This window comes from Cimex lectularius, unplaced genomic scaffold (assembly GCF_000648675.2).
Source record: "Cimex lectularius strain Harlan isolate CLEC.00 unplaced genomic scaffold, Clec_2.1 scaffold21, whole genome shotgun sequence".
Lineage (NCBI taxonomy): Eukaryota > Metazoa > Arthropoda > Insecta > Hemiptera > Cimicidae > Cimex > Cimex lectularius.
In genome coordinates this window covers 1,284,983-1,311,583 of record NW_019392671.1, presented here as the reverse complement: position 1 = coordinate 1,311,583, position 26,601 = coordinate 1,284,983, and the positions used below count along the sequence as shown (strand labels likewise).

The window sequence follows — 26,601 nt, the reverse complement described above, 5'->3', positions numbered from 1 at the left end:
ACTATGGGATTTTATGCCTTGCTGACCATTTTTATTTTTATTTTACGGCAGCGCAACGGCCTTTTTATCAAGGCTTCCCGAGTTTCGTACTTAGCAACTCCTATTTTATATTCACATTTATGTAAAACAATGACGCCTATGGCCTAAATTCTGTAGAAGAGGTGATTGAACTATTGTACCTCTTTTGAAAACGTGGACTTAATTATTGTAATAATATGAGGTGTATAAAGTACCTTTACAGGCATTGAAGATGGGGAAACGCCAAAACGACCCTGTAGAATGCCACATAGGAAGACCAGAATGATCGATGGTGCCTAAGGACTCAGAAGGAAACAGTTTTACAAACTATTTAGCATGCTGAAATATTACAAAATTATGTATGACAGTAAAAGAAAGCGTGCCTCTTTGATTGCCAACGGGGAAATTTTTAGGCCCCTAAACACTACGCAATTCGCCCGTACGGTAGATTTGAAAAACCGTGTTATTCCAATGGTATGATAGCTTAAAAAAATACAGATTCCTCCGTACGGTAGATATGGAAAACCGTGAGATTCCAATGGTGTGGTAGCTTACAAGGAATACAGATTCGTCCGTACGAGGTATCTTGAAAACCGTGATATTCCCGTGTAATGGTAGATTACAAACACTTTAGATTAGTCGGTATGATACATCTAGTGAACTGTGACATTCCAATGGTATGGAGGGTTTCACATGTTTAAGATTTGTCAGCAGAGTATGTCTGGAGAACCGTGAGATTCCGACGGTCTAGTAGCCTTCAAACTCTACAGATTCGGCCGTACGAAGGATATGGAGAACCTTTACATTCCAATGGGACGGTAGCTTTCATAGATTTGGAGAACACTGATATTACAATTATATAGTAGCTTACAAAAGCCACAGATTCGTCCATACAGTACATCTGGAGAACCATAACATTCCAATGGTATGTAACCATTCAAACACGCAGATCGTACGTACGGGAGATGTTAACCGTGATATTTCAATGAAATTATAGCCTCGAAACGCTACAGATATGTCTGTGCGAGAGATCTTGAGAACGTTGATATTCCTTGGTATAGTAGGTATCAAATACTATAGATTCGTCTGTACGAGGGATCCAGAGTACCGTGACATTCCAATGGAACGGTAGCTTTCAATCGCAACAGATCCGTCGGTACGGTACACCTGATAATCCCTGACATTACAATTGTACCGTACCTATCAAAAGTCACAGATTCGTCCGTACGGTAGATGTGGATACCATAAATATTTCGATGGAATGGTCGCTTCCATACACTAGAGATTTGGCAATACGATCGATTTGGAGAACCTTTATATTTCAATGGTATGGTAACTTTCAAACACTGCAGATTCGGCCGTACGAGGGATCTGGAGAACCTTTATATTCCAATGGAACGGAAGCTTTCAAACATCACAGAATATGATAGGTTTCAAATATTACAGATTCGTCCGTACGGAAGATTAGAAGTGCTGTGATATTCTGATGGAATGGTAGCTTCCATAGATTTAGACAACCATGATATTTCCATTGTATGGCAGCTTTCAAACGCCCCGGATTCGTGTGTACAGTACATCTGGCGTACCGTGATATTCCAATTGCAGTACCTTGCATAGATTTGGAGTACCTTCATATTCCAATGGAATGGTAGATTCTACAGATTTGGACAACCGTGATATTCCAATGGTTTGGCAGCTTTCAAACCCCATAAATTTGTCCGTACCATCTGCAGAACCTTCACTGTCCAATGGTATGGTAACTTTCAAACACTCAGATTCCGCCATACGAGGGATCTGAAGAACCGTGATATCCTAATGGAATGGTAGCTTTCAATCACTACCGATTCGCCCGTAAGAATGATCTGGAGGACCGTCACATTTCTTGCTACGGTCACTATCAAACGTAAATAATTCGTCCGTACGAGAGATGTAGAAACTGTGACATTTGAATTGTTTGAAGCTTTCAAACTCGACAGATTAGTCCGTACTTAGGATCTGGAGAACCGTGATATCCTAATGGAATGGTAGCTTTCAAACACTGCAGATTCGGCCGAATGTAGATATGTAAAACCGTGAAATTGTGCTGATTTGAACATTTAATTTTATTTAAAGCTGCTTACAAATTGGTAGCAAAAGTTACTCGCGCGTTTCTTTTCTAACAGAATTTATGGGCACATTTTCTTTTCAATTGCTATTTTATCTTAGAGTAGTCAGATACCAGATTAATTAAGTTTTTACTTGAGATAAAAAGAAGTTAGTGTCCGAGTGGATCGAGGTCACGATAGCTCCAGTGGTAGAGCAGCGGCGTGTCAAGCCGAAGATCGTGGGTTCCAATCCCGCTCGTGCCATTGACTTTTTTATCAACTAAAAACCTTAATTAATTGTAATATATTAATTGGCCAAGCGGACCACGAAATTAGTGAATTTAATTTCCAAATTATATTATGTCAGTTTATAACCGCGAGGTAGAGAGTTGTACTAGGGATTACCCAATAATGTTTTCTTCAAACCGATAAATCAAAAGTGCAACCCGCATAAGGTAGATGATTCCTTTTCCACAGGTTCACAGGGCGTTTCGGTTGTTTCGTTGCGTATTGTACATGTCCGACAGAAACCAAGCAGTAGGGAATTGCGGTTTTAATATAAGAAGATGTTTGACGTTACGGTGTAACGTGTATTGAAATCATCTAAGTTGATTAAGACCGACAGTGCGATTATGTTTGCACTGTGATGAGCGGTTGTGGAGTTGTAGTAATGACGTAAAGAAGGGATTGCCTTGGGGTCGACCAAGAACTATTTGTATAAGTTTCGAGTAGGTGATGAAAGCTCTGAAACCCTTATATAATAACAGCCGGAGGAGGGAGTGATATTTAGGAGGCAACCCCACGTTGCCATGGCTTAGTGGCCTCACTCAGTAATTGATCCTTCAATGAATGCCTTTGCCAATATCTTAGATAATATCGGATGCTCTGAACACCTCGCACAATGGCCGGATTTACCACTGAATAGCTCGGGTGGAGAATTTAAACAGAACCCCTTTCCTATCTCTGGTAATTGCTATGGGAGGATTAGCAGCACCCACAATGTCCTTGTCGGGCCTAAGGCGATTTAAAACTACTTTTCTACCCATAGGAACAGAGACGGGACTGGTGAAATCCATCAGCGAACGCTCTTTTCTCTTTATCTATTATCAACTTAAAACCCTTGTGAAACCCTGCCCTCTCATCTCATTCCAATTTAATTCGAAATATTCGAACGATTGTCGGTTTTAATTGAAACCGGTGCTGAAATGGTCACAACCCCCTCGGACAACCTTTTCACTCCTTCCGAGATAGAATTAAAACACTGAAATATTTTATTTTCCTCTTGGCCTGTTTTCATATTTTTTCCATCATTCGGACTATAAATTATGATAAACTGTGCTGTATTTTTTAATGAATTTAGAAATTATACAACAAAAGAATATAACTTTCACTAATAATAAACTAAATAAACGAAAAAATATTTTTAACAACTAAAAATTTTCTAATTTGAATGCTAATGGTTTAAGCACAGATCAAAAGGAATTTAAGAGTGTACTCACTAAACCAATTAAATTCATTAATCGAAGTGCGTAGAGAGCTTTCTCGGGCCAGGCGTGACTCGTAACTGGCCTATCTGTTACATCGAGTCCAAAGTGGGTAAATAATGCCAACATTGAGGAGGATTGTCTCACACAGTGTATCACGTATTTGGTGGCCGGGTTTTTTGATGCAACAAAATCAGCTAGTTGCCAAAAAAACATTTTTCAGAAGTTCTTACTTAAGCAACTCTGGCTGATAATAACTACAAATAACAAGATCAGTATGGAAGGGCTGCCCCCAAGGGTCTGTGGGCCAGGTTTGGGAATATTAAATATTACTCAGTGATCGAGCTGCTATTTCCTAACTATATTGAAATTTGTTCATTTTCAGAAGACTTAATGCTTTCGGTTTCATCTAAATAGTTATTCAGATATCGTGAGATGCGGTCGGGTGTGATGTAGGTTTCAGAAAAACATTTTCTTTATCGTGCCAACGTTTCGATCTTTTATTGAGANAACGTTGGCACGATAAAGAAAATGTTTTTCTGAAACCTACATCACACCCGACCGCATCTCACGATATCTGAATAACTATCGATTAACGGTCACTAATCTCTACACATTTCATCTAAATCTTCATTAGAATTGGAAGTTGTCTGTAATGAATCATTGCCCCTAATTAATGACTGGACCAAGGAAAATAAAATTATTATTATATGGCGCAAGTTTAATGTTCTTTTTGTTAAGAGGAAAGGTGAGCTAGAAGAGATAAAAGTGTATTTGAACGGTGAAAAATTAGGACAAGTAAAGAACTCAATTATTTGGGTATGACTTTTAATTATAAATATACATTCAACAGCTTTATCAAAATAGTGTTAGAAAAGTTTGCAGATTATAAACTTTTTCTCACCTTCTGCCAACGTTTATTAGGGCCTTGCTTGTGAAGCTCTGAGGACTATCTACACATCCGCAGTTGAAACGATATTCATGGATGCTGCTCCTGTTTGGGGGGAAATCCTAACAAAGGAGTTTATTCAGAACAAGTTGAAGAGGGTTCAGAGACTGATGGCCTTACACATAATTAAAGATTTCAGAACAATATCATATGATACTTCAATAGTTGTAGCGAATAGGGATCCGATTCTATTGAAATGACACCAATTGATATACTTTTATAAATAAACAAACTGGGTACGGATGGTATAAAATTATACGATCAAATGATTGGACCTAGAAACTGGTTACATACAGGAATTGTATAGAGGTAGACCTTTGTGAGGATGACGTTCGGCAGTATGAGATATATACGGATGGAAGTAAAAGAAAAGAAGGGATTGGTTGTGCTTTTGTAGTGTATCAAGGATCAATTCTTGTAGAAAACAATAAATTTAAATTAGGTTTATGCTGCAGTAACAATCAAGCTGAACGGTTAGTAACGAAATGGCAGACGGATTGGCGAAGGAGACAGCTGCAGATGAAAATACAGTTATGAACTATAGGACAGATCCAAGTTCTTACTTGAAGAAGAAAATGAACGAGATGAGTGAAGAAATGGGAAGAGGAGTGGTATACTGGCACTAAACAGTTGATGAACTGCTCGAAACCCTGAACCGCTCAGGAATAAAATGTCAGGGATATGCAGATGACATAGTCCTGACAGCCAGGGGAAAATTCGAGGAAACCCTCTGCGATATAATCCAAGAGGGACTGAAAATCACAGAAGAATAGTGCAGGCTTGGGGATCAATCCAAACAAAACAACTATAGTCACTTTTACACGGAAAAGAAAGCTAGATCACATGAAAGTAATCAAACTNCTAACAAACTGCGGAGCTACACTAGCCCGCAGGAGGAAGTGTTTTGGGATGTACAATGTGACCATAGAAGAGCTTCAACCACTGAAACCGGGCCTATTAATCAAGTTTCTTGATGAAGTAGGACTCACCGATGTGCTTTAGACAGAGCACAGGGGATACAATAGCTCTTAAATGGCGCAGTATACCATACCCTGAAATATTACATCTACATCTACATCTAATCTACTGGCACTAAAGGAAAGGATACAAAGAAATACTTTCCGACAATACATTACAGGAAGAAGCTAGACAATGATGGTCTACAAGCTAAAAAGAGAACATGGAAGATAATTTAATAGCATTGCAAATTTACTGTTCACTTCATTTTGTTATATTTTCTTCTCTTGATTAATAATAATTTTGTATATATTCACATTATTTTCGTTAGTATGTTAATAATTTTAGTTTTAACATTTACCATCTGCGCCAAATTTTGTTATATTTGATTTTTATTTAAATAAATGTTATTACATTTGTACATTGCACACGTTATACTTTATGTGGCAGGTGTTAGTTTAGTAAATAAATTCTCTCATAATAGGGTTATGAGGGATAAAACATATATGATTAAACAATCAACGACGTACTTTCTAATAATAGGCTAATATATTACGAGTTACGAGGTTTACTCAGTTAGTTAAGCTAGGACACTAATTAGTGTATTTTACTAAAAATTAGGTATTGTATTTTTCAAAACTTATTTTCATAAAGACGTCGTGTCTTTCACATTAGCCAAGACTCAGGAGGGGTCAAAAATTTCAGTGGCTGTATAGGGATTCGAACCTAGAACCGCCTGGAGTGACAAAGAAGACGCGGACGGCATAACTACTTCGGTCCCCTATTACAATTCTTCCATTTACATTAATTTTCCCAACTTTATTTTAAAGTAATCAATAGCATAATTCACTTCACCACTTCCTAGGCCATTAAAACTCTTAGCGTTAAAGGGTTTATATCCCCTTTTTTATATTGTTTAATTATGTAAGATTATTTATGACATTAATAATATATTAACTGCTGCAATTTTTTTAATTGTTCTAGTACAATTGTACGTGTTTGAGTGAAAAAAGTCCTTCCCATTTGAGTAACTAAATCATTGAAACATCATTAACAGCATTTTGTTAACGGTATAAGAATAAAGAATGGCGTTGACCTCCAAGAATCTTTTTTATATTCCATAATTCCTTAACATAGTTGATTAAATCACCTGAATTATAGCACCTCGATTTTTCCTTTTTAAAATATTTCACAACTGGTGTTTTACGACTAATAGTTATTATTTGCATGATTAATTACGAGCCCATAATGAAGTGCAATTCATTTTTTATGCGAGACGGCAGAGATACCGACTAGGGATAAATTTAATCTTGAACGCGGGAGGAAAGATGGTTTTAGATGAATAGCTGCATAGAACCTGCGGTGGGTATATGCATATGTTTATTTATTATAATAAACTTCTCGGGTCAACGGTGAATCATGAACATCTAAGCAATATTACCTTCCCAGCGGGGAGGCCATACCTTGTATTCGCCTTTATAGAACTTATTGTTCATAATTTAATATAAGCACATCAAATAATTAAATAACGGAATTAATTAATTATTCTTAATCTTTAAACGAAGAAATAAAAGAGAGAGAAATGAAGAAATCGAAAATGAAACGAGTATGACATCATTTTATCGTTATCGATCCTTATCGCTTTGTTGATCTGGCATGCCTGTGTTGACAAAATGACTTTTTAGCCCACCATCCATGATGCCCAGTCCTAGGTCTTTTTGTCCATTTGAACCACTTTCGTTCAGAACCAGATAAACTTCTAAAGGAAGAGGATTTTCTAAAAGCAAGACAAAAAATTAGGCCGTAACTCCAATCTTACCAAGATAGACGACTTTTAATCGACGACCCAACACTGAATATGACGATATGCCGTCACGAAAATTAGACGAAAACAGTAATTATTGCCTTTCATTAGGGCTTGACGTTCCAGGAGTAAAACAACATTACCAATACTTTCTTGAAAAATAATCTTTAAAAAAGAATAAATGCTATGCCGGGATTCGAACCCAGAACCGCAGCCTACAAAAAACACGGACTTTTTTCGACTCGTAGTATAAACATAAACGCGTTTGTACCACAGACACTTAAGTTGGTGAAATTCCAACGAACACAGCTGGAATGGGAATAACAGAAATGACCATAAAGTGTCCTCAAAACTGGAGGACATATATATCTAACAATTTTTTTCACACTATTATTTTTTGTTACAGGTTTTCCTTGGAAAAGGCGATTATTAGAAGGGTGAGTCATTTTTTAGTCCTTTTACGCTACTACTATGGTAATAATTTTGACGTAGATTGTAAGATATGTCATAGTGTGTATTGATATTTGTAGGCACACATAAATGTTGACGTTATAATGTAATTTTTATTTTTGGATCCAAAAGTGAAACATTATGATCCAAATTTATGCGTCAGTTACAGCTAGAATTGTAAAGAGGAAACTTTAAATTAGTCCTCTTCTCATCTAGTGATAGTAATAAAACATGGAAATTCTATGGAATGTTGATTCTATGTTTTTATTAAGTAAATTGTATGAATATGGGCAATATGTTATTATATTTACAAAAAACCTATAATTTTTAGTGAAGAATTTAATGAAACTGCGGTTATTTGTCTGTTTATAAAAATCACTTGGTTGGCATAGATTTTTCACCCACCCTATAACCACGAGGGGGTTGAAATTGTGCAAGCGTTGGTAGCACGGTTGTCGTTGGGAGGAGTTTGTATGACTCTATTAATCATAGGGCGTTTATCCCGTGTTTACTCCTGGTTGAGTTCAGCAAGTCAGCCATTAGGTGGTATAATGTTGTTACACATCACGGATGTGTATTACACGTCGTGACATTCACACCATGACCCCCGCCCCCGCGGGGGAACCGACCGGAGATGTCCCCCTATAAATCCTCCCTTTAGAGACCCAAACGACCCCGTCTAATCAAACAAGGCTCAGTCTTGGTGACTTTCAGGATTATAGAGGATATGAGAGGGATGCGGGTTGTTTTGAGTTGGAAAATTTTTCAAGAGTCACTTCTGTCTAATTAGTGATATAAACGAGAGAAAACTCGATCCTTTTAATGTTTTACAATTAATTATCAAGAATGCTATTAATAGAAAGATTTTATAATTGATTTTTTTAAAACGATCATAATGCGAGGTCGGTCTTAAATATACTTATTTTAACGTAAACCTTATTAAACGAGATCAGAATTTCATGCGTTTTAATAAAAATTATATAATTATGATGGTTTGAAAGTAAATTGACCAAACACAGAAAACTCATTGATTTGTACCACAGACTATAAAGTAACACATATACGAACGTGATCGCAAGTATTTTTAGCTAATAAAAATCTTTTTAACATTGCATTAGAAACATAGTTATAATTTTATTGGAAAAGAGAAAAATTTATACCTAGTAAATCATGGCAAGTAAAAGGTAGACTAACATAAGTCAATTATTTTTCTACTCTTCATTCATGGTGTTTTAGACCTTTAGACCTTTTTGTCGATTTGGTCAGAACTGCTATACAACAAGTTTTTCATATTAAAACTGATTTGAACCCACATCGCTAGCGTTAATCGAAAATAAAAGACACAATAACAGAAGTCAATTATTCCTCTACTCCTCTCTTGTGGTGTCAAGTCAGTAGAACTTTTCGTCCACTTAAATTTGGGTCAGAACCACTACACAATAAGTTTTCCAAATTAATAACAAATAAAATCCTAAATAATGTGCCATTCGAACACAGACGTGCTAGCGTTAACCGAAAATAAAAGGCAGACGAACATAAATAATTAATTTCTTATTCTTAATTCATGGTGTCCAGTCAGTAGGTCTTTTTTGTGTCCATTTGGTCCAAACCACTATACAATACGTTTTCCAAATTAATAACATATCGAATTCCAAAAGATATGACGAGATTCAAACCCTGAACCGCTAACGTTGTGGAAGAAGTTATAGATTTGGAAAATAAGAAATGGAAAATCAGAAAAGAGTTGACTTGCGTCTTATGTACTAAGATAGACTTGCAGTTTCTTATGTATAAAGCAGTTATGCTTGCAACTATCGCCATTATATAGCAAAAGAATGGATTATTAGCAACTCCGTTGAATATTTAATTACAGATTAGAGCTTTTTCTTTATTAACAACACTTGGGTAGGAAAGTAATCAATGGGTGCTCTCATTTTAAGGAAAAAGGGAATGGCTCCCCACCACTCTGCCCTCTTTTTCCTTTTACACTTAGTCCTTTTATACTGGATATATAAAGGATCTGAGTATCAAAGGCTCTCGTCTTTGTTAGCTTATAATATCGGAAGGAAGGTTGCATTATAACGAGGGGGCGGGGGGTTGGCTATTGGCGGGGGTGTTGAGGGGTTTGAGAGAAAGAGATATCTGCCTCAAGGCAGGGAAATTAGTGTTCCAGAATCAAGACACACCCCTATAATAATCACACTCTTCTAAATTATCTGCTAGAAGGTAAAAGAAAGAAACGGATTTGGCGAAATTAAACATACTTCGATTTGTGTAAGACCATGACAGGTGGGAGAGAAATTATGGAGAATGGAGATTTCACCAATAGACAAAATGTCCAACGTATTTTACAAAGGTAATTTTATTTTAAGGGAATGAAACTAAAAATAAAACCTGCCAACAGTAAGTGATTCACCAATGAACACATTTCACGGAGAAAAATTATTTTCAGTGGTGAAAATTTTGTTGGATCTGTTAGATTTCGTTTTTATTTTCATTATCAACAGAAGTTACTAGTTTGGACATAAGGAGTGGAACTTTGCTGCGAAGTCAATATTTTCAGACAAATTGTAAACAGTTGATAACACGTCACTAAACTTAGTGTCCAGAACGAGCTCTGGAGTCTTTTTGCCAATCAGCTGATCAGATACCTCATCCGAAAGCAACAAATAAGCTCTCGATCCATCCTGACACTACTGCCCAAGCCAATTCTACATTTTTAACAAGGAGAAAAAAATTAATTCGGATCCGTATGAGATAAAGACCTCTTAAGAAGCACTATAGCATCAGATCCGCCTAACCGTATATTTAACTTTGATATTCGCCCAGAAACAAATCAGGACCGACGGACGTGCAACACTTATCTATTTTTCGTCTAATAAATGCGTATTGGTAAGGGCTCAATTACATTATGAGAAACTTGTGTCGGACATTGAGTCGTGATCTTCCAGCCTCCTCTTTCAAATTCTTCTCCTCAGCTCACAATACACAAAACATCCTCGCGCGTTTTAAGATATTAGTATTCAAGGCAGAGCTGTCTAATCGCTCCTTCCCACTAACGCTGGTTGATAACCGTTTCCTCGTGAAAGCAAGGATTTCCTAAACCGAAACCTATTGTGTTTTACCTGTTTATAAATCTACAACAGAAATCTGTGGATTAACAATCTGCTGTTGGTAACAGACAATATTTCTTTAGGCCCAAGTTTTATGGCCATTATTGGCATTTTGACCCGCTTTCACCGAGCTCTTCACTAACATTTATTTTAATTTTACTTATTTATTTTTATGGATTAAACAAACATTCAACCAGGGCGTGGAAATTACATTTCATGGCAACAAACGACATGACGATAGCCAAATAATACTATTTAACTTAAACTTTTGACTCCTGATTGTTTTAAGAGACTGCAACGAGACATCCAGCAAGTGGTAATAAAACTGACTTTGTAGTACAACCAGCAACATTAACGAAAGATACAAACACTGTCCAGGAGTAGTAAATCGATTTCTTCAATTATAACTCGGGGAAAACTACGTCCAAGACGTGACACAGAGACATTAGGTTTAGTTTGAAACAAATTGGCCGATAGGTTGGCAAAAGGCGGTTAAAAATAGGGAATTACGTCGGCCTACTTGCTCCTGCGGTCCGTTATGTCTCGCGGGGCCACCGGCCGTTAAAATATGCCCGGAGAAGAAAACAATTTTGCCAGTAACTACTGTTCTCACTAGATCGGATTCCTGTCTTGACCTGACATGCCTTCAAAAATTCTTAAACATGAAAACGTTTCACTGTTATTCCGACACAGAGAAGGGTTTTATANTATATGATAATGGCATCGCCGTATTTTGTTGGAATTTTGTACAAACCCGTAAGCGTTCAACTCGTAAGCGAATCCTTCATTTAAATCGTTAATTTTTGCACTCCATTTTCGAACAGTGATTTGGTTGAGAGCACGCACGAGTTTTATCGAGTCCATCTGTGTAAAATTATGGTAAGCCAACGTTTGTACTAAATAAATAAAGTTATGTAACCTTGTGTTATCTGCTCTACCTCCTTCAGCCAACGCCTACGACGAAATGAAGTCGGTTTAATCGATTACGCAATATATTATCAAATGCAGAGTAACATGTTCGTGCTTGTCTAATCCCTGTTGTGTTGAGGTTGAAGATTGAGGTTAAAATCCTTCATAACAATACGAAGAAAATAAAAGTGGTAAACAAACAAGCTGTCCAATACTTGTTGTGTGTGTGTGTGTGTGTGTGTGTGTGTGTGTGTGTGTGTGTGTGTGTGTGTGTAGTTTCTATAAAAATACTCTCCTAGGATTAAACAAGGTTAAAATCCATCATAACAATATCAATTTTTTTCTATTATACCCAATCTATTTATATTTGTTAAATATTTTTTTGTATTATTTTTCTTCGTATAGTATGTATCCGCCACCAGGGTTTTGTAAAAATAGTGATTCTTAATTTTTGGCAAAAATCTAAATTTGTGATAAAATTGTATCCCTTTTTTTGTCTACAAATTTTTTTTTTATTTCTCCTCTTCTCGTCATTGTTAAAACAAACTTTAGTTAGAATTTTTTTGCTATTGTTTTCTATAAAATAAAAAAATATTTTTTTTTAATATTATGAAGCAGTTTGCAGAAAAATGTACCGAAAAAAAGAACTTTCGTAACGATCGAGCCCAATTTACGTCATAAAAACGTTGTACAAAGATTCTTCTTGACGTAGGGGATGATTTAGTTTGGAAGGTGGTATTTGACACAGAATATGCATATAAGACAGAAAGCTTGAAACTCTGTATGCGATGACGAGGTGCAAGTTCATCAAGGCATGATGCATCGTAACACTTGATTCGCAACTTTCAAAACATTATTTCAGGAACTTCTAAAGCTCGCTGTATCGTTAACAGAGGTTTCGTCCTTTTGAAAAAGGTTATATTTTCAAATTAAAAAATATTTAAATAATGTAGCCCGTGGTTTGAAAAAAAATGCTGCTACCTTCTTCAAGGAAAATACAATTGTTCCATATGACAATATCATGGAAACTCCATTTAGAAATTCAGCAGAGTGAGAGAGGAAATCGATACACTTTATAAGAGACCAATGTTAGGCTGGACCGTTGTGGAGACTTAATTGGGTAACTACAATGGCACGCTTTGAGCTATGCAAATTTCCGACTTCATTATGTCGATGTTTGCGGTGGGGAAAACATATTAGCGTGTGGGTGAGCTCCTTTATAGACGGGGATTATTTGAATTGAAAAGTTGAGTCCGGCAAGGGCACATTAATCAAGGGCTCATGACGTGTCCCTTATCTCTCAATTGGTTTCCCATAAGCGCGAAGGGAGCATGCATTAACCCTGTGTAGTTTATAATGCCTATTAACGACGACAGAGTGCTCAGCACAGCCGCCTTTTGATGGATTAGCCTCGGCGGATCACTTTGTTTTACATTGTCCCGTTTCTACCTTTACAACACCCATTACTCTCCTCTAACCCCTCGGTTCCCTTTATTATATTTGAATACAACACTTTCCCGGCTTAGACAGATCAACCCCGTAGAAAAGGGGTTCATTCGTTTGCTTTTTCTCTTTGTAATTTTATAATCACGGATGGTTAAAATAATACGTGGGCTGAATCCAATCGCCCTTCCGTTTGACGAGTTTATTGCTGCCCACTTCCTTCAGCTACCGTCGTGTAAAATAGACGGACGACTCCATCATAGGTATAACTTGTCTTCAGTATGAAAAATTAAAATACCACAAAGAGTTTCACTAATCATAGGGTTAGATAATTGGAGGTCTTTCGGCAATGCTTGAAGGTTGTTCACACTATATGCTCTGCTTTAGAGGACGATATGCTCGGCTCTTTCATAGACATGACTGCAGTTACCCAACTTTTATAAACTAATCCGATCGCAGCTTTAGAGTAAGGTGCGTCAGAGAAGACCAACCGAAACATCGTCCCACAAGGGTGGATCCTTAGTACCACCCTGTACAATATACAACCTACGCGGATGATACCGCAATTTTTTCTTATAAAGCAACCACTTTATACCACCTCCCATCTCAGAAACCGTTCCCAAAGCGGTCCCCACTTTCAACCCATCCTAACCATACTGTTAAGCTCTTTATAACACCCTTTATACCTACCGTAAACCCCCGCTCTCCAAATCAGACATGAATACAAAAAGTTACTTCGACCTATATATATGGTCATACGAAGCACTGTGGTGCCACTAAGCCAACTCACATCAAACTTAACCAACCGTTCCAATCAAATGTTCTCAAAAGAATTGTCCAACCTTCTCTACCTTAACTTTCTATCCACAATGACCTTAACCTTCGTTCAAGCATCGATTTTATTTCTAAAAGTCTCCCTCCAATATTTCGACCTATCCTAATCTTACAGCTCATGCCCTGTTACCCCCCTCCCCAGAATTACCCAATTCCCAAAAAACCCCACATAAACCGATCTCTTCGGTCTTAATCTATCAAAAGATTGATGAGTTCATTGTGTAGTGTCCTGGTGTAGATTACAAAGAAGAAATATGTTAATATGTATAAGTCATGTACAGGATAAATAAATTATATCCCGGCTCCTTATATGTTTTCAGTTGTCTGTTTGTCAAAACTGACAAATGTATAGAAATGTTTTCCAAGGTTTTCTGTATAATAAATCAATTAAAGGCAGGACATTACACAGAAATACAATCCGATTAAGAAGAAATTCACGAGTTTCCTTAGTAACGGCCTGTTTTCTTTCTCCATTAATAAAAATGAGTCAATTTGTGTTCATTTTAAATCTCTTTTTGATGCCAAAAAAAATCAATACTTTTTAAACATGCAAACATGTATGAATGTACAATAATTGATAACGTATTAATAAATTATAACAGCTCTTTAATTAATTTTCTAATCTATGCTAAATCACACCGGCAAATTTTTCAAATGTGATTTTGTAATCGCCATTTATTTAGAACAAAGAAAAATATAATGTTCTGGTTTTCCTTTCCGTCCATATGGTTTAAAGTTTAACCCCGAGCTTTTACGACAAAAATAAATGAATAAATAAGAAGGCGGATGTATAAATAATCATAGAGTGGATGGATTTTTGATTATTTTTAAAATATTGGGTTGTCCGGAAAATAATGCAGGATTTTGGTATTAAACAAAAAAAAAGAAACTAGTTACTTTAAAGCAATGTTCTTTAATCAAAATANAATGAGTAATCCTGTAAACGTAAACAGAATATTTTATATAGATTTTTTTTAATGAAAACTTAAAATCCTGCATTATTTTCCGGACAACCCGATAAATGTATCATTTAATTAAAACAAGACGTCCTGTATGTATTGCTTTACACAGAGAGATAGAGTGGCCTTCTCTATCTAGGTAGTACGCGAGGGGGGGGGGGACGGGCTGATGTATTTCGGCCCGTTAGCCCCTCGCGTGCGGCGTACGACCCGACGCACAATGCGGGCCCGACCATTCGGAGTGGACAAGCGGAGAGCGTGGTTACCGACCCTGGGGGGGCCGGGACACCACTACACCAATGCTGCGGCGGTAACACCATTCCGTCGTATGCGGAGGTGCGTCAGCTCTTATCTTGAGAATCAAAACGTCCGATAAGGCCGAATAGGCCAGGTGCGGACGTTAAAGATCCTCTTGTCTTGTTGACGATGAGTAACCGGGAAGCAATGTATTGCTTTACATCAGGTAGTTGTGTATGTGTAAATATTAAATAAATAAATTTATATATATGTATGTATTTACATGTTCTTCCGACGCTAACAAGGGGGTATTAATTGAATTAACGGTTCCTCGATGCGAATCTGATTTATATTTATCCTCCTGAATAATATATCGGTTGAATCCGGATAAAATCTAATAAATTGCCCCGTTTTATAATATTGACATTATTACAGTTTGTCCTCCTGGCTAATTCTTGTCGGCTGGAGAAGATAAATACGATACCTAAGGTTCTGTTTTAATAGTCTATTAATTTAAAAGAAAAATATTTCATTTATTCATCTGTTTCTATCTGATCATCTACTGTTTTGCTTATCAAATAAATATTGTTTATATTAAAGAAATTTGATTGATTGAATAGGGTTAATATGCCCTAAGCGTACTCTTGTTACAAGGATTAACAATGAACTCTCGTTCAAATTCATCATCGTGAACCTTAAGAAAAAAACAAATTCCATTTTAAATTTATTGTCCCGTTAATTAAAACGGAATATTTTGGCAATACAAACTAGGTGTATTTTAGGTGAAAGGACAGTTGATTTGTCCCAAGCCACGTGGTCGCACACGTCTTTGTTATTTCTGTCCCCGCGACACATTTAGATTTCCCCAACGACAGGATATACTTATTGTCCGGCTTTAAGCCTCCCCCGGGAAGCGGTGATTGTTTCAATAATTCCTACACACGAGGATTTTGATTTGCATTTTTATTTGGGATCGGGAAAGTTCGCCAAACTAAAGAATCGCTCCTTTTTGAACCCGATCCAAAACCTTTGACAATAACTACAGATTCATAATTCATTCCCTTTAAGATCATTCCATATTCCCTTTTCAATAACATTTATAATCTATTCTAAAATAATTTATATTCAAAATTATTGGGTTGTCCGGAAAATAATGCAGGATTTTGGTATTAAACAAAAAAAAAGAAACTAGTTACTTTAAAGCAATGTTCTTTAATCANAATGAGTAATCCTGTAAACGTAAACAGAATATTTTATATAGATTTTTTTTAATGAAAACTTAAAATCCTGCATTATTTTCCGGACAACCCGATAACTTCAATACATTTTGTTCTTGATAACAATGATAATGGCTATTTTCTGCAACTTTCATCACGCAAATACTATCCAAAATGAATCCTGTAAATGCAATGAATTATAAATATTTCATAAATTTAACATATACATATGTTACATTCTAAATGACATTTAATAAAACGAAAGAGATTTTGCTTATAAACCAACACAAAATTTTTATATTAAAGGTTTGTTTCCATCTTTTGTTGTTTATCAAAATGCTAGAATGTGTCCTGAGATCTAAACGGCGAAGGGGAAAAACAAATTAGAAGACTGCTTGTTTGTGACCGGTGCATTAAACTATCGTTAATAATTGTACTATTCCAATTATTCTTTTTATCTAAGGTTTTTGGTTGAGTCGAAAAATTATTTGGAAAAAATAATATGGTCAATTACGACCACTAAGCAAATATGGTTTAATTGTACTATTGTTTGCGAATTAACATTAAGTAATTTAAAAAGTTACATTAAGTAAGTCAAAAAATTTACTGGGCGGTCTGTCAACTTAAATTTGTTGGGTGATCTAGAAGGCACATTGATCTAGACGCTACATTTGAAAAAAAGCTGAGAAGGCTATAATTTTTTATTTACTGACGACCAGTGAATGAGAGGTTAATAATTTTCATCCTGTATTGTCCATTATCGTCTTTAACAAAATGTATCAATTTAATGGTGATTACTTTAAATTATACAAATAATATAATTAGGAACGAACGTGTCGCAAGATCTAAAAGTCAACGATGTAAAACAATTTAAAAGGCCTCTTTTAAAAGATTTTCCAATGTAACACAAAAAATTTAAATAAGTAAAATTAGTCTTAAAAATTCATGTTTAAAATAAAATACCTTTAAAACGCTTTAATTTGTCCTTTATTGACCAGGGGTTTAAGCTATAATAATGATATTATTGTATATTAAGTAATCATTAAGTAATAAACAACCTTATTGGGTGGTCTGGCGGCTTAAACTTTTTGAGATATCAAGAAGGCATGTCGATGTAGACAGCACCGCTGAAAAACAACTGACAATTAGAAGGCAACAATTTGTCAGTTAGTGACCTATGAATTAAGCTACATTAATTATAAAATTTAGTGTTAATTAATATTGCATATCGAATTGTTAATGCAGCGGCTAAAATGTGTCAAGTCATCAAGGCAGGAGGTCGATCTAACCACCAGTGAAAAACAACCTAGAATGGTTTAATCAGTTAGAACCCAGTAACAAGTGAATCGGGTTTAAAGAATTTTGAATGTTACTTATTCAATGTTAATCATGTGACAAAACATATTATTTGGAAAGAAGTATCTTTTTTTAAACATCTAAAGAATAATCTATTGTGGATCATTAATTAATAAACTTTCCCTTCTAATCTAGAATCAGCTTTTAAAAATTTGGATCATCCTGTATTGTCCATGTTCTTCTTTAACAAACCTGATTAATGTTAATTGGCATGTCTCTTAAGTTCTAGATGGCATATCGATCTAGACAACACTGGTGAAAAATAACGTAAAAAGTTATAATTTGTCATGTAGTGACCGGTGAACTGTTGATTCAATTTTGAGAATTTTGTATCATCCATATATTGTTCATAACCTTCGTCATCAAAAAGGATTATTGTTATTACTTCAAATTACACAAATAATATAATTTTGAATGAATTTGTCTTAAGACCTAGATGGCATATGGATCAAGACCGTTACAGGTGAAAACCAACTAAAAAGGCTATAAGGGAGAAATAAATTTAACTGTAATGTATTATGAATTAACATTGTCGTATATTTTAAGTAAATGTAGACAAAGGATTGTCAAAAATTTAAATAATACATTTTTTATTTATTGACGTGCATGTTCAGATGTTAATTTTAAGGTTTGGATTTTTTTCGTTTTATTGATTACTTATATTTACTGTTTTAAAACCCTGTAATAAATAATTTTACACGAATGCCCTTTGTTTGAGTCAGCTGGAAGCTATATATTGATTACTTGAATTGGGTACAATTTTATTTAAAAAATGTCTAAGAATGAGGTACTTTTGGTCAGGCCTTTCTACTGGAGTGAAGAGGACACGGCCCGGAGACTAATTTTTAATATAGAGGCCGGAAGTATCTATTTTTGTGCCCACGCTCCTCTCATATTTATATACTAAGGGAGATGTGATAAATCAAAATATCTAATCTAATAAAATACGTTCTACTAAAACCCCGCTTCAGCAATATGTAAATTTCGATCTCCGCACCGAGGGTACATGACTGTTCTGTGTAAATTTAGCCGTTATCCCTAATACACCTGTGTTTAAGGCGTAAAATTCAAGAAGATATTAAGCAAATAAATTACCCCGTTGAAATAATACGATACTTTCCACCTTCCTTTTAACGACATAATTGAGATATGCACTTCAAACGGTTTCAGACCGAAAGAGTTAAAACCATTATTTACGACCCCACTGCCAAAGCAGCTGCTTTCATTAGCAACGCGAAATACGATAGTACATAAAACGTTTTTAGATAACTAACTGATACTGCAACATCATTGCAATTTTTTGTTCTTCGGGAAGAAACATGTTTTAATCGCTTGAGCAGCCGGTTTCGAAGTAAACGGTCGAAAAAAAAGAAGTCAAGGAAACGAAGGTAAATGAAAAGCAAACAAGGGAGAGCTGGATACTCTGTCTAGGTAAATAAATAAAAATCCTTTAAAGCCTTGCAACTCTCACAATCTAACACGAGTATCTCTTGGATCTCGCTTTTCACCTAATCTAGGTAAAATCTTGTTTGAAAAATCTCGGATATATCGAACTTACTGTATTGTCCAAATTATTTTTCAAGAAAATATAATAACGTTACTTATTGTATTACATAAATAATATAATTTGAAAGGAAGTCTTCATTTGAAAACAGCCAAAAACATCCAGACTTGGTCTAAAAATGTAGAATTCATAAAAATAATTTCCAAGTTCAGCTTTGTTGTTTGTTTTTTCATTAATACTAATGAATTTCCCCAAGCTCCACAGATCCTACATGGCAATACAATCATACGACATAATCATACCCTAAAGAAGTGTACGAAGAAATGCATTAAAGATATTTATTCTACATTACACAAATAACATAATTTGGACGGAATGGATCTTAAGATCTAGATGGTATATCGATCAAGACGCCATTGGTGAAAAACCTAAAAGGCCATAATTTGTCTGGTATTGATCATTGACCTATTAATCAAGTTTTAAGAAATTTCGATCAACCATATTATGCATAATCTTTTTTAACAAAATTAATTAATGCAATGACCTATTGATCAGGTTTTGCGCATTTTTGATATCCAGATGTAAAATAATCTTTTTCAACAGAATGTATTAATTTTAATCATTTTACACAAACTTTACAATTAATATGGAATATGTTTTAAGACTTAGACAGCATCGATAAAAAAATTAGAACTTTATAACTTGCCATTTAGTGTCCAGTAACCAGTGAATAAGGTTTTAGAACTTTACATCTATGGCATGTTAGTTTTCGAATTAATGACAACGGATACATATTCCTCCTCAACGTCTCTCGTATTTTAGTTTTGCTCTTACCATGAAATCTACGGTCACTTATCTTAATAAGATTGCAAACTATTCACTTTTATTTGAAACGAGTGTACTGAAGAAAAATGTATGACACTGACCCTGTCTGTGCTTGTGGATTTCTGGTACCAATGAGAGATCAGTAAAATGTTTTCTCTCCGATCACTAGATCCAAAAAAGGCAACCTCCAATCCTATTCTGTTGCATAGGTAAATCTTAATGAACGATGAAAGAAGTTGAAGGCAACAACTATCTGAATTAGATTAAAAACTATATAATATATCCTTTTGCACATCCTTGTAGAAGGTACAATAAAGTGACGAAAGCTAGGCGAAGATTTAAAAATAAAAATGTCTTTCATTGTCCACCAACTAAGAGAACATTATTATTCATAGTTATGATGAAGCGGATATTATATAACTTACTTTTGCGATTCGGTCTTGTATTATTCTTCCCAGCTTCATGTTGTATGGTCGGGGAAGCGATTTGCGAATTTCCTTTTCGATGGAGCACAGCCGAAACGGAAATAATCTGAAACAGATCTTACTCCCTTGTAATATTCTCTCGTAGGCATCAAAAAGAAATACGATCCACTCTTCCCCATATGATTTAACGCAACTTAATCGACCGATACCTTCCATTCGAATCGTTAAGTCTCTTTTCACCCCTATTATCTTGAAATATCATTAGAAATGGGAGATCCACTTGGGTAGTTTTTTTATGTTTTATTTTACAATCCGAAATGGCCCTACATATCACTATTTCGGTAGTTTACTTCATTTTCAAATGCCATAGTTATTCCTGGGAGGAGGCCAATTCCCGCGCTCTCCCTCTTTCGAATGTCTTCGTAAAGTATCTTTCTTTTATTCCTTCTTTCTATTTTTCCAACGGCTCGTAAATTCATACCAATTTACAACACCGTCAGATTGTCACATCCGAAAAGTCTTCAAAATATATAATCTTATATTACTGTAGCCTGGAATTACAATCCTTGTTTTCTTGCGTGTTTCGACTAATGCTGTTAAGCCAGAGAAGATTTTATTGTTTTATTGAAAAATCTAAATTCCTTGTTGCCAGAAAACAACGAATTCTCGAAACAGAAAGAACCATTACACTTCACCAGTCAACCGATTCAGAAAATGTAAAATTGATATTTACAAAATCTGTTAATGTGCAAGGCTCGTTATTCGGTTTAAAAAATCTGCATAAATAGCGTACTGTGTATTTTTGTATTGTCTCAATTGAAAGGGTGTTTCAAAAATGATCAAAGTTTGTTAAATACGGTTTAACCCCCCCCCCACGGATTGACATGCCTTCACATTTCCTTATCTTCTCGGGGACTAGGACTTCTAAAAATAGACTAGTTCACTGTGTTTAAACTCGCACGGACTAACGGCGTCTTTTTCGATAAAGTTGAAGGTCGGTAAAAAAGTTGCTTTTCCTTTCACTTCAAACCCGGTATTGGATTTAAACTTTAAAAAATTCCAGTAACGAGAGTAACTAATCTGTTTGAGGGTCGATACTCCACCACACTCACGCCAATAAATACATTCAATCTCACAAGACAAAACGAAACGTATAACACTACAATAAACCAGTCCTTTCAAATAGGATGTCCAAATGCTGCCTTGTTCACGCACCCAAAAAATACATAATCGCTCTCTATAAGAAGCCAAGGAATGACACCGTTCGATGTGCAAGAGCAACCTTCCTCCACATGCCGGAAACGCGGACTTTGGTTCAGATTTAACTGTCGCTGTGCTATGCCTAGTAATTCGGTGATACTACATACTTCGATTCAGGACTTCCGAAACGTAAGAATCTGTATTAAAAAAATACAGAAAGCATAGGCAAAATGATCGTGTACAGCCGTTTAGCATGTGACCATAAAATCCAAATTAATTTATTTGTATTTAAAGTAAAAAATAAATAAAATAAAAAGTAAAACTAGGAATTTAAATAGAAAAGAATAAGTTTTCGGAATATGTTGTTACAACCGTCAGGGCTGAAATAAAAATCAAATAAAAGTTTCAATTTGAAAATTCAAATATATGTACATTATCATTTAAAAATTGCGAAGCATGCCAGCGGTTACACTAATAATGCTGATGATGATGTATACTAAGAAGTGTGGTTTTTGTTCCTTAAGCACTGCAGCCTTTTGGCTTATTGTACTTTCCTAGTTCCTTAGTTCAGTGCCTTAAATGCCATATACTTCGATTTGGATGAGATCGAAGTTTGAGAGCAGGCTGGACCAAACCGAATAATCGTGAATTTGGACGTGTCATTTTTCTTTTTAAGATAAGTCAGAGAGAAAATGACGCTTTGATATTTACTCTCCTTCACAATTTCGATGCTTTTGCCCTGGAAGAACGAATGATCCCGAAGTGCCAGCCTTTCTCCCCTACGAAAAACCAAGATTTTTTTATTTAATTAAATTGACAGAATTGTTCCATAACAGAGCAATAAGTTTTCAATGGGACAATGTTCCTCTATAAGAGAGCAGAAGAACTAGCCAGGATTATCATCCATATAGGGGACACATTTAATTAAGAAATTAAATCAGTGAATACCGAATAGCGAAGTCTAGGCATCGAGGTTTATAAACAGGCAGAACAACAAGGGGCTGAAATCATATCCCCCTAAATCCGTACTTAACAGGGAAACATTGCGAGACCTTATTATTAATTTTAACAACGGATCCGGAAAGAACAAACAAAACTCCTAGCGTGTTGACGATTGTAGATGAGAAAGCGACGTTACAATCTTTTCAATACGTAGTCTTCATCTACAGAGTCAAAGGCCGCTTTATAGTCAACAAAAAACGCAAAGATTTTATTTCCCCTTTTTGAGGTTTCTGGGTTAATAATATAAAACAAGATATGGCAACTGTCGAATAAGCACTTGTAAAACCAGCTTCAAATTCGCTTAAAATATATTTTTCTCGGGCAGAATTCTGTCTGCGTTGAAGAAGGAACAGGCTACCAAACTAAAATGAGCCGGGATGTCGATGAAACCAAATGTCAAAAGCTATGAATAAGAAATAAATAAAAATATACCCTTTTAGCCTACTATATAATTAATTTCAAAACCGTATTTGAAAGAAAAAATGAATAGTCTATGTTAAGAAAAATAATTAAAATAGCATTAACATGCTCTTGATAATCGTGTAACTGTTAATAAACGCGATATGCTAGAAACGCAGGTTCGGCCGGCAATAACTTACGCCAAACGCTTCCCCCAACGGTCAATCGTAATTATAAAGAACGGGTTTGGCCAGCGGATTCTCAACACGACTTCCATGCAACGGTTCATCACAGCCTCTCTCCACCATCGCCCATACTAATTGTCCTTGTAAAACATTTCTAGCTAATGGATCCCAACATGACGCTTTTTGTTGCAGAATTTATTATTCAAAGCAAATAGCCTGGCAATTTTGTTGTTGTATGGAGGTAGGTATTAATAGCCAATTAAAACTTAAAGGAATCATTTTTTGTCAAGAGAGGTTCTACTTACATAGGTTCGATTATTTAGGCTGGAAAATTATCTTTGCTTATATTAACCATAAAAATTTACGACCAGATATTCAACTTTTTTCGAAGTAAAACTACTTAAATTTGGGTAGCATTTTTTGAAAATTTAACGTAGGCAGATAGAATCCATTGATGCTTTTTCTCGCTCCATGACAAAGTGAAAAATGTCTGAGGTAAAAAAGGGTTATTATATTATAATGTTCCCTCGTGTGCCAAAGATCCCCTAAACGACAACCTTGTTTATAGCTTAGCGATCCCAAAACGCATGGAACAAGTCATTCAGGTACAATGATTTCCTGCATTTGGGACAATTCTGGATGGCGGACATAAAAAGAGTTATGTATTCAAGAAGGAGGCGCCCACCTGATGTGCTCAGCTGTTTTTGACGCTTGTCCCACGCCGTGCAAAAATATCTTTGCATATATTTCACCCGATCCCGGCCAAGCTAAGCCTCACAACGGAAGCAGAACAGGGGAATGCTAAGGAAACGATTACTCTCAAAGACAGCCTCGTACTTTCGGACCGATTCACATTCATCCGTGATAAAGAGTCGCCTTTAAAAAAAAAAGTAAAAAAAATTAACCCTATCGTAGACGTCTCATAAAATCATTGTTTTATCTAGAATTACTATACACGTCTTGTTATTCCTGGCAAGCCTCAGTGCCATCTTGTATAAAATATTGAGTTTGTGGTTTTGTTTTGGACGAACAGAAATAAATGAGGAAAAATCGCCACAATGTAAAGATAGATTGACTCCAATAGTTCAATGGAAGGAAGAAATCTAAACTATAACTGGTATAAAAGATCTTCAAAACATCAAAAATGAAAATGGTTCAATAATAGTATAAATTTTAGTAATTTTGAAGTTTGGAAAAACTGAAGCGTTGGTGCAGTGTCCAGGAAAATTAAAAATATCATAAACTTCATTGCCTTTACAACAGTTTTATTGTAAAATATGTATTTAACAAAAAAACCTGAATACAATTTTTTGGAAAATTTAAAAATTTTAAAAAAACCTAAAATATTTCGCCTTCCAAACACCTGCGCTTGTTCTACGAACAATCACAAATTTCTTGACAACATTGAAACACCACCGATTTATTTGTTTTGTTCAAAGAAATTTTACAGACTTTTCGAACCCGTAAACTAGATAAAGGCATAAATTTGGCTTCCGTAAGAAAACAAAATAACCCTATTACATAAAACTGAATCTCATTTATAATAACGTAAAATTCCAACCTTCAAGCCCGAAAGCAGGAAAATTTAGTTTTCTTAAGGTTACAAAAACGTTGAAATTGGATTTAATCCAGAGGAGTTATGAATTTTTAAATGGAACACAGGACAAAAATATGACCCGGACTGATCCAGCCAAAAATGTCTATTTTTTGTTCGCTATAAAAATCGTATTTAAGGGCGTTTCTGTGTGCCTAAAGTGAATACGATTTTTTTTTCAAAAGGAATTTTTCGGGCTAATTTATTTAAAGAGTCTTTTGGATTTTGCAATGTTTTATATATAATAAAATATGTGAGGAGCTTGTGTAGATTTCATCCTTATTTTTCTCAAGTATAATAAAATAAAATTCAAACCTTTTTAAAAACACCTAAAGCGGCAAAGTAATCTTTTTAAAGGTGGAAAAATATCGAAATTGGATTAAATACAGAGAAATTATGCATTTTTTAATATTATTGGAACAACAAGAGGGAAACATTAGCCCCGCTAAAACTTTCCCCAAAATGTGTATTTTTCTTAGTTATAAAAATTCGTATTTAAGGCCGTATAAGGGTACTTAAAATGAATCCGAATTGTTGTTTTTTTTAAAGAAATTTTTTGGGGCTAATTTACTTAAAGCGACTTTTGGTTTTGGCAACTTTTATGTATCTAATCTAATTTAATACAGTTCTGTGTATATTGTAACCTTAAATGCGTGCACAACACAAGTTATTTATTCATTTTTTGCACCACAGAAAAACTGTACATTCAAAATTGGGGGAAAATCAGAAAAATAATTGTTTTCTTTAGCAAAAATCCTCCTTCCATTGACTAAGATTGTTCGAAAATCACAAAAATAGTGATAAAATTAAAACAATTCATTGGTCTTCAAGTAATTGTAGGTACATATTCTAATTGCTTCCTTGAATGAACTTTGCTTCCTTAAATAAATTATAATTGGAGATATAAAATAAAACGTTTGAAAAGGTTTTATTGATTTAATCCTTACTTTTCTCACGTATAATTTCACACAATTTAACCTTTTTTGAAAAAGGACGAAAGCAGGAGAACGTATCATTCTAAAAGATGTATAAAACATGGAAATTGGATTAAAATTAGTGGAGTTATAATAGTTTTAAGTGGAAAAACCGGACACGGGAGAAAAAAATTGCTCTCCGCTAATGTAGCCCCAAATGTTTATTTTGTTCTATAAAAATTCGTATTTAAGATCATTTAAGGATGCATAAAATGAATCATAATTGTTTTCGTTGTTTTTTAAAATATTTTTAGGCTGAGTTACGTAAATCTTCTTTTGTTTTTTGCAACTTTTTGTACATTCTATAAAATTTAATACAATTCTGCATATATAATAAGTTTCAATGAAATATATACACAACAAAAGTTTCTTTTTCTGTTACATTTTCTGCACCACAAAAAAACTAATACAATTTTTTGTGAAATTAAAACAAATTTTTTCCCTCAAGTAAATCGCCATCCAAACCTTAGATTTTTTCGAAAAGCACAAAACTACTGATAAAATTTTAACTATTGGGTTGTCCGGAAAATAATGCAGGATTTTAAGTTTTCATTAAAAAAAATCTATATAAAATATTCTGTTTACGTTTACAGGATTACTCATTTGTATGAATGTCAACACTTATTAATCCTCTTCCAAATGATATTGTTTGTTTACCTCTGTAGCATTCCGCTACTTG

The 26,601-nt window shown here is 35.0% G+C and overlaps 1 protein-coding gene across 4 annotated transcripts in view; it reads left to right on the top strand.

Annotated features, from left to right (window-relative positions):
• LOC106668565 (transcription factor Sox-13) overlaps nucleotides 1-26,601 on the top strand; it is a 597,903-nt gene that overhangs the window by 332,633 nt on the left and 238,669 nt on the right. For all 4 annotated transcript variants that reach the window (XM_014397456.2, XM_014397454.2, XM_014397455.2 and 1 more), the window contains one exon: nucleotides 7,703-7,733. The gene's annotated coding sequence lies outside the window, so the exon portion shown is untranslated. The remainder of the gene's footprint in view (nucleotides 1-7,702; nucleotides 7,734-26,601) is intronic.